Source organism: Oreochromis aureus, linkage group 13 (assembly GCF_013358895.1).
Source record: "Oreochromis aureus strain Israel breed Guangdong linkage group 13, ZZ_aureus, whole genome shotgun sequence".
Classification (NCBI taxonomy): domain Eukaryota; kingdom Metazoa; phylum Chordata; class Actinopteri; order Cichliformes; family Cichlidae; genus Oreochromis; species Oreochromis aureus.
In genome coordinates, this window is record NC_052954.1 from 19,817,334 (window position 1) to 19,827,111 (window position 9,778).

Below are 9,778 nucleotides of genomic sequence, written 5' to 3' on the forward strand. Positions count from 1 at the left end.
TTACCAAAGGGGGGCACAAGGAAATACTTTTCTTTATTATTCTCATTTAAAATGTCTCGCTTTTAAAAAAATAGTTATCCGAGTCTTACAACAAACAATTGATAGATTGATACATATATACCATCAAGACAGTGTACATCACTGTCACAACAGTGTTTATTTTCATTCAAAGGCTTTATGATTTTTCCTATAATGGTGGGCCGGTCTCTAGTCAAAATGCCCGGGACGATTTTTTTGTCCCAGTCCAGCTCTGTATGCAGCTCATCTTCAGTCTGGTGTTACCTACATCTTCCTATTCAGAAGGCAGAATTTCCAACTTCTGAGTACAATCAAAAGCACCACGACTGCAGTTTTTGTGTTGGATGTAAAAAGCAGGCTAGAATCATGGCGGCGGTCAACGACGGTCCAGGCGTGGGATTTCTCTCGTGGAAATGTGCACGTTATTTTTTCCTTTCTATTGGTAGGTGGCACAGTGCACTTGTGGCAAGTAAGCAAGCTAGAAGACTGGCAATCTTGCTGGGTATCCAGTTACGGAAGCAACACATTAACAAGAGAATTCTGAGTAAAACCAAAGTTACTTTCCCTAGTAACTAGTTACTTTGAAAGTAACGAGTAACTTGAAGTAACTGAGTTACTTTTTTAGAGAAGTAACTAGTAATGTAACTAAGTTACTAATTTAAAGTAACTTACCCAACACTGCATATGAGTATATGTTTCTTAGCATAAATGACAATCCAACAATATAAACCTGACAGTGGTCTTCTACCTTTTGCATCAATAGTTTTACGGGATGTTTTGCAAATTAGCACATTTTGTTTGACATCCTCCTTGTGAAATCCAAACAACAGTGAGTCTCACTCCCTCGCTCATCTGAAACTCCCGCTGGGACCATATTTTCCCTATCTGGTAGTATATGAACACGCATGATCAGCACAGCGCACCAGTTAGAATTCAGTTTTCAGGGCCCTCTTCTGTGGAGTAAGCTTACAGTTTGGATTCAGGAGACAGTGTCACGGTCTGTGGTGGGCGGATCGTGTGTGGGAGTGTGAGGTTCCAGGTGCAGACATAGACGAGGAGACAGTACTGAACTTGAAACGAAACGCACAGAGCAAAACTAAACTAGAAGCTGAACTGGGAAAACTAAGAACTGACACTTACAGCAGGGAAAGCGAAGACAGGGTGACGATGATGCATATGACGGAGACAACTATGAACAGGACTCTGTGCTGGAACAACAAAGAACTATTAACATATACACGTAAGCAACATGGACATGACCAGCACAGAGTCCTGAAACCTGGCGTAACACGGGGGAAATTGAACAAACGACACAGCGACGACCACAGGAAGACTGAGGACTTAAAAACACACATGAGGTGATCAGGGGAAGTGGAGACACATGAGAACACAGCTGACTAGAATGAAACATAATGACAATACAGGGGAGAGTAACACTAACTACAATGAACAAACACCAGACTCTTCCAAAATAAAACAGGAAACACAAAGACATAGACATGGCACGAACTTGACAACAAGAGCCATACAGACATGAAACATGACAGGTAGACGCACGGACCAGGGAGAGATGACAGAAGGGAACCAAGGACTAAACTGCAAACTAGAAAACAACTAGATGCGTTACTCTACAACATGGGGATACAAAAATATGCATTAGAGCTCAAACACTGGGCCTAATGGCCCAGTACCGTGACAGACAGACACTATTGCTACTTTTAAGATTAGGCTTAAAACCTTCCCTTTTGGTAAAGCATATAGTTAGGGCTGGATCAGGTGACCCTGAATCCTCCCCTACTTATGCTGCAATGGGTGTAGGCTGATGGGGGATTCCCATGGCAGGTATTTCATCTTCAGTCACCTTTCTCACTCACTATGTGTTAATAGACCTCTCTGCACTGAATCATACTTGTTATTAATCTCTCGTTCTCTTCCACAGCATGCCTTTTGTCCTCTCTTCCTTCTCTCACCCAACCGATGGCGGCAGATGGCCGCCTCTCTCTGACCCTAGTTCTGCTGGAGGTTTCTTCCTGTTAAAAGGGAGTTTTTCCTTCCCATAGTCGCCAAAGTGCTTCCTAATAGGAGGTCATATAATTGTTGGGTTCTTCTCTGTATGTGTAATTGTAGGGTCTACCTTACAATACAAAGTGCCTTGAGGCGACTGTTGTTGTGATTTGGTGCAGCAGAATCCTTCTTCCAGAAAAGAGAAAAATACTTTTTCTTCTTTTGCAGGCTCAGTTCTGCAGCTGTTTGTTTTGTACTATGAGGTTTGTCATCTCACTGAAACATTCTTTCTGCTGAATCTCCATTTTCTGGCAGCCTTTCTCCGGTTCTTCTAATGCTTCTTGCTTCTCTGGGTCCTTTTCTTTCAGGTGTTTATATTTCTCTTGCGGCACTTTCTTTGTCTCAGCATGTTCTCATTTCTTAGTTCTAAGTTGTCTTGCATGGCTTCTAATTCCTGATGTCTCCTCTGCATTTCTTCAAATACGTCTTTTTGTGTTTTTTCTTTTTCTTCTTCTCTTCTTGCATTTCACCATTTGTCTTTTGGACTTTGTGATACATTCCATGCAAATGTGTATTTTTGTTCACAATTTCTTTGTTTCTGAGCTGCATTTCTGTACATTTTTTCTCCAGCTGTTGTTTCTCTTCCTCGAGTTCAATGTTTTTGTCCTTTGCTTCGTTATAAAACACTTGTAAGCAGGCACGTGCAGAGGGGGGGGTGGAAGGGGCTTGAGCACCCGCCCCTTTCCTGATGGGTGCCCAAAGTGCCCTTTTGTTGAGGCAAATTTTTTTTTTTTTTTAATTTTTTTTTTTTTTAAATGTGTGTGTGCGTGTGGAGTCCTGTCTGTGCCCCTCAACAATAATATTTAACTATTAATCACATTTTTGCTAAATAAAAGGATCTGGCTTGCATCAGTCACATGATCACCATTAACCAATGATCGCCCTTGACGGCAGAACGCGCTGGTTACGAGCCGGGAACAAGCTCACAAAGTGCACGCGCATTTTTTGCGATCCGGAGCTGTAGGAGAAACACAAATTAACTCAGAGACACAGACTGATGCGACAAAACCAGTAAGTAGGTGTACAGCGCACACTGTAGTCTAAAGCACACAGGAGTATTAGCTTATCACGTACACGTTGGTAAGCTGTCTTGTGACAACTGACGAACTGAAACAAATGAGCGTGCTGTGTGTGCAACAGCGCGACAAACTTTACCTGTCCTTTTATTAACTGTACAAGTAGTGCTGGTCATAGCTGCTGGCTCACTGGGTAATGGTGTCATGGGTCTGTAGCTCTGTCCACCGTTTTAGGGAACATATTTAGTTTTAAAGTAAGTTACAGGGCTTTTCCTGCCTTTCTGGGGGGCTTATATTTCACTTAAAACGATCTAATATGCATGTCCACATAATAATGGATTATTATAATTATAATATTTTAAAAAACACGCTGTATTTTAAAGAACATACATTAAGAAACAGATTATATTAGATTTATATTTTAAATAAGACAAAATGCTGATTTTACAGCAGTAAAATTATTGTATCTCTACAGTTTAAAAATATAATAAGTAGGGATGCACTGATACCGATACTGGTATCGGGTATCGGGGCCGATACTGTAAAATGTGTGCGTACTCGTACTCGTAAAAGTTAACCGATACCATGAACCGATACTAATGTAGCCCGGATGGGAATTTGGGAGTGGATACTCATAATTCCCATGGACTTAAACGCCACGGTAACATAAGGTGTTCACAGTTGATGTTATGTGATGTAACTGTACCCTGAATTTAATTTGCCCTGTAATATGTCGCAAGGTAAATACAGGTAATTAGAGCAATCAAACTGTTATGTTAATCATAAAAGTATTATTTTATGGTATGTAACTCTGAAGGAGTTAAAATATTTTCAGAGTTCTCATTTTCTGGAGGCCCGTGAAGGTAGCATAAAACGGGACCTGTGTATCTGTTGCAATGGAGGAGGAGAAGAGAACGGCATGGAGAGATGAACGAGGTTAGCTGAACCAAAGTGAGAGACCCGCTAGTTTTACTGAGGTTAACCAGCACAAAAGAGTGTGTGACTAGAAAGCTGACCGTGTGAGAGCTTCACAACAGAGTGTGGGTGAAGTGACTTTTTGTTTCAATGGTCGCACCACCGTGCTGTGTTTCCAGCTACGACCGCCGAGGCTAAAGGCTAGCCGGACTGCTTGGCTTCGCCAAGGAGGCAGCCGCTATGAACTGTCGGAGAGCTGGACAGTGACTCGCTAACGTGCTGTAGCAGAGACAGCATCGGGTCCGCAAGGAGTGGATTTATTGTGGGACTGGTGAACGGCGATCTACCGGGCAACGGAACTGTAAGTCAGACTTCTGTGCTCTTACTGGGAGAAGAGGATTTTCTCCATCGTCCGGCGTGAGCAGCAAACAGGCCTGCAACAAGTGTGAATGTGAGTGTGTGGAGCCCATGTGTGAATATTGTGTGTTTAGTGGATTTATATAACGTGTTTTGGAGTGTATATTAGTGAGTCACTTACCAAAAGGTGATAACATAAGTTGGGTTGTTTAATATAATTTGAAAGGGAATTATGTCATTTATACAGTGTATTTCATTTGGTTAAGGAATTGGAATATCATTTGAGTTTAAAAAAGGGATGTGTTGTACAGTATTTGTCTCTGCCCTTACGTTCAGTAAACGTTTCGTTTGGGTTAAAGAGTTGTCTGGGGTCGTTTCTTTACTACTGGTTAAGTTTAACTTGTGTGTGGTAGAAGTATCGGTTTTTGTACTCGGTATCGGCAAGTACTCAGATCCAAGTATCGGTATCGGATCGGTTTGAAAAAATTGGTATCGTTGCATCCCTAATAATAAGCTTTCTTCCTGCACAGAGTGGATAGTGAAACAAATGGAATCATCATAAATACATTATTATAAATTTATTACTTTTTTTCCCTCATTGCTTTATTATTGTAGCTCTAGCAATAAATAATAAGGGAAGGATTCTGGATCAGCACCATGATGCAAACTTGTGCCCACAGTATATACAGTATTCTGAAGAAGGTCTAAAATGTCACTGTGTGTGCATGCATGTGTGTGTTTTATGTATACGAATTTTTGAATTATTACTCATAATATAACATTGTCCAGACATGGCTGGTAAGGACATGAGGAGGAAACAGTAGGAGCTGTGTGAAGCTACTAAAGGCAGTGGATCCCTCAGCAGCTGGATTACAAAGAGCACAGGTAACATTAACACATGTACCAGTTGTTGGAGAGGTATTCCAGTATAAAAATAATAATAAGCACAACTGAAATGTTTTGCTTCTATAACATTTTTCTGTCATCATTTTATTATAGATTAAGTGTAAGAGTTGTTAAGTGTGGATAATTAAATAATAGTTTATTGCAATAGCAAGTTGTGCCTTGTTCTCAGATGGACAGCAAGTGGAGAGTGATAGATGAGATGAGGGGATGGAAGGAGGAAGAGAGGCAAAGAGTGATTCACAGGCAGAGTCTAGTTTATTTCTCAGTTTTTTGTTGCCTTATGGTTCCAAGCGCTGTCACCAATCTTTGCATTTTGTTATTATCTCATGACACTTGTTTAATCAGCTACCATCTCTCCTATGGACTTTTTAATGTCTACAGTCTCAGATCAACACAGCCCTGCCCTCCAGCACTATCAGCAGCAGGAGCAGCAGCAACCCCTCAACAGCAACATTGTACCCATCAGGTAAAACATAGGCTACGTTTGCTTTGCCTCACAACAGTGATATAGTATGATGCGATCCCATATTAGATTCTTGATGAATGTGTGTTGTTGTTATTCAGCCTGGTTCAATGTGCCCCTTTTTAGCTTTGAGCACCCGCCCCTATAAACGTCTCTGCACGGCCCTGCTTGTAAGTCTGCATTTTTCTTCTTGAAGTTGTGGAGAACATCCTGCATCTCTCTTTGTGTCTCTTCCAGTTGTTCCTTCTCTTCCAACATTTCTGTGTTTCTCCTGAGTATTCATCAAACATTACTTTCAGCCCTTCATGGTTTTTCTCCATATCTTCAAGCTAGCATGTCCAACTGTTGGTGCATTGCATCCTGCTGCTCCTTTTTTTGCACCATTTGTGTATTTCGTCCGATCACTTCATCCAACATGACTCGCAAGCCTTCACTATTTTGCTCTGTTACTTTGAGTTTGCAATGCAATTAAATTTTTATTCAAAAGATATACGAAACTGGCTAATTGCTAGAAAATGCTAATGCTCCCCACTCATATGCAAAGTGTTAAGGCCAATGTGTGACCCACCTGTCACTGGGCCAGAAATTGAATAAATAAGCAGTGAAATGAGGTCAGAGTAATGAGTAATATCACAAACTAACCACCTGCTATTACCAGTTTTAATTCACTCTTTATATAAATAAATATATTTTATAAATTGAATTTCTGTTATTACTTCATCTGAACTGCATGGTGAACATGGGTCTTCAGCAACACATATCCATATCTCTACAAAGTTGCTTTAAAATGTTTATACAGGGAGTGCAGAATTATTAGGCAAATGAGTATTTTGTCCACATCATCCTCTTCATGCATGTTGTCTTACTCCAAGCTGTATAGGCTCGAAAGCCTACTACCAGTTAAGCATATTAGGTGATGTGCATCTCTGTAATGAGAAGGGGTGTGGTCTAATGACATCAACACCCTATATCAGGTGTGCATAATTATTAGGCAACTTCCTTTCCTTTGGCAAAATGGGTCAAAAGAAGGACTTGACAGGCTCAGAAAAGTCAAAAATAGTGAGATATCTTGCAGAGGATGCAGCAGTCTTAAAATTGCAAAGCTTCTGAAGCGTGATCATCGAACAATCAAGCGTTTCATTCAAAATAGTCAACAGGGTTGCAAGAAGCGTGTGGAAAAACCAAGGCACAAAATAACTGCCCATGAACTGAGAAAAGTCAAGCGTGCAGCTGCCAAGATGCCACTTGCCACCAGTTTGGCCATATTTCAGAGCTGCAACATCACTGGAGTGCCCAAAAGCACAAGGTGTGCAATACTCAGAGACATGGCCGAGGTAAGAAAGGCTGAAAGACGACCACCACTGAACAAGACACACAAGCTGAAATGTCAAGACTGGGCCAAGAAATATCTCAAGACTGATTTTTCTAAGGTTTTATGGACTGATGAAATGAGAGTGAGTCTTGATGGGCCAGATGGATGGGCCCGTGGCTGGATTGGTAAAGGGCAGAGAGCTCCAGTCCGACTCAGACGCCAGCAAGGTGGAGGTGGAGTACTGGTTTGGGCTGGTATCATCAAAGATGAGCTTGTGGGGCCTTTTCGGGTTGAGGATGGAGTCAAGCTCAACTCCCAGTCCTACTGCCAGTTTCTGGAAGACACCTTCTTCAAGCAGTGGTACAGGAAGAAGTCTGCATCCTTCAAGAAAAACATGATTTTCATGCAGGACAATGCTCCATCACACGCCGTCCAAGTACTCCACAGCGTGGCTGGCAAGAAAGGGTATAAAAGAAGAAAAACTAATGACATGGCCTCCTTGTTCACCTGATCTGAACCCCATTGAGAACCTGTGGTCCATCATCAAATGTGAGATTTACAAGGAGGGAAAACAGTACACCTCTCTGAACAGTGTCTGGGAGGCTGTGGTTGCTGCTGCACGCAATGTTGATGGTGAACAGATCAAAACACTGACAGAATCCATGGATGGCAGGCTTTTGAGTGTCCTTGCAAAGAAAGGTGGCTATATTGGTCGCTGATTTGTTTTTGTTTTGTTTTTGAATGTCAGAAATGTATATTTGTGAATGTGGAGATGTTATATTGGTTTCACTGGTAAAATAAATAATTGAAATGGGTATATATTTGTTTTTGTTAAGTTGCCTAATAATTATGCACAGTAATAGTCACCTGCACACACAGATATCCCCTAAAATAGCTAAAACTAAAACAAACTAAAAACTACTTCCAAAACATTCAGCTTTGATATTAATGAGTTTTTGGGTTCATTGAGAACATGGTTGTTGTTCAATAATAAAATTATTCCTCAAAAATACAACTTGCCTAATAATTCTGCACTCCCTGTATAGTTCTGCTTCATCAGTACCCTGTGACACAGGGCTGATCTCAAAGAGAGGAAATGGCGTCGGCCCCCACATGCTACAAAATTCTCATCCTTAATAACGTGTGTAAACAATGGTTTCTCCCCTCACATACAAGTGCATAAGCACTGGCATTGTCACAGCGCTTGTCTTTCCTAAACAAATGTTTTCATTTATGCTTCCTTACTGAAAAGATTTTTCTAACATTTGAATTTAACATAATGTATTAGTCAGGTCATATTTTTGTTATGATCAGTTTATTTTGAATGTAAACACTTTTCGTCCAGTCTCTTTCATTTAGTTAACTCTTAACACATAACAGCTTTTTACATAAACAGGACCAAAACGAATAAACCTAGCTTATTCTCTCAACCAGGGCTGTTGAGATTAAACTGAATCTTCCATGGTTGGTTGCATGTTTGAGATCTCAGGTTCAACTACCAGCAGGACATTCAGGAGCACCATACCACAGAGAGCAGCGTCAGGTGTCAACGTCCATGTTATTGAGATGTTCGTTGCAGATGTGCCTGTATTATTGACTGCTTTGAATTTCTCATTGAAAACCTAAAGACCTTAAAGCGAGGTCAGAGACATACTCCCATTACAAACATTGTTATACAATGAAACATTCAACTGGTGTCACACCAGGGAGAGTTTCCTTTATATCAAAAGGTTGGGGTGGCAGAATATCCGACAAACACTTGATTGAACAAAGTGAGTTTTTTGGACTTCCTCAGCCCAGGTGATGTAAACGGCAGCGAGACAGAGCGAGCGATCGAGTGAGAGAGACAGAGAGCGAGTTTTGAGATGTTAGAGATTTGTGATGTTTAGCGTACAGTTGGTGTGTTGTGTTAACTTGTGTAGTTAGTGTGTTGTGTTGTGTAGTTGTTGTTTTGTTTTGTGTGTCAGTGAGGACACGAATGAACGTCACACAGGCAGAATGCAGTGTGAACACTGTCTCCAGGTGGAAAACAGAAGGAGTGATACACCTCCTGCTGTCAGGCCTGCAGCGTTTCTCCCTCTGATGTTCTTCTCTGTCTTGTGGTAGACAATTTTAATTTTTTTTACTGTCACAAATAATTTGTGGGGCATCTTATTGTGACACCTTATTGTTCTCTCATTTTAGTTAAGTAGTATTTTTAAATGGCTGTACAAAAAAAAGAACACAAGATGCATTGGCTGCATTTTTAGATGAATAGTTGTATATAACTTTATTATTCACAAAAGTTTTACATAAATTTTACAAATTTACAATTTATATTTGCATTTCAAGTTATGAAAATAATTTACTAAACATGTCTGTGGTTTTTACACTAAAAGAAAACATAACTATTACTAGGATTTTATGTGTTTGTATGATTCCAGATCAGTTGTGTTAATACAGTATGTCAATGAAAAAATAACTGTAAATTCGGACATGTGAGGTTGTGCTGAAAAGAATGATACCAAGCAAGACAAGGTAAAAAAAACACAAAATCAAAAGTAGCCAAAAATGGTCAATTATATTTTGGACCTCAGGAAATTAGGTTTAAATTATTGTTTGTGACAGAGTAGATTTCTGACATTTTAGTAGTAGTAGTAAGGAACAATTTGATTTTCTGTCTAACAACAAACGTGTGAAACTTAAGTTAGACTTAAGTTTGCCCAATGTTTTGTAGCTTTCTGGATT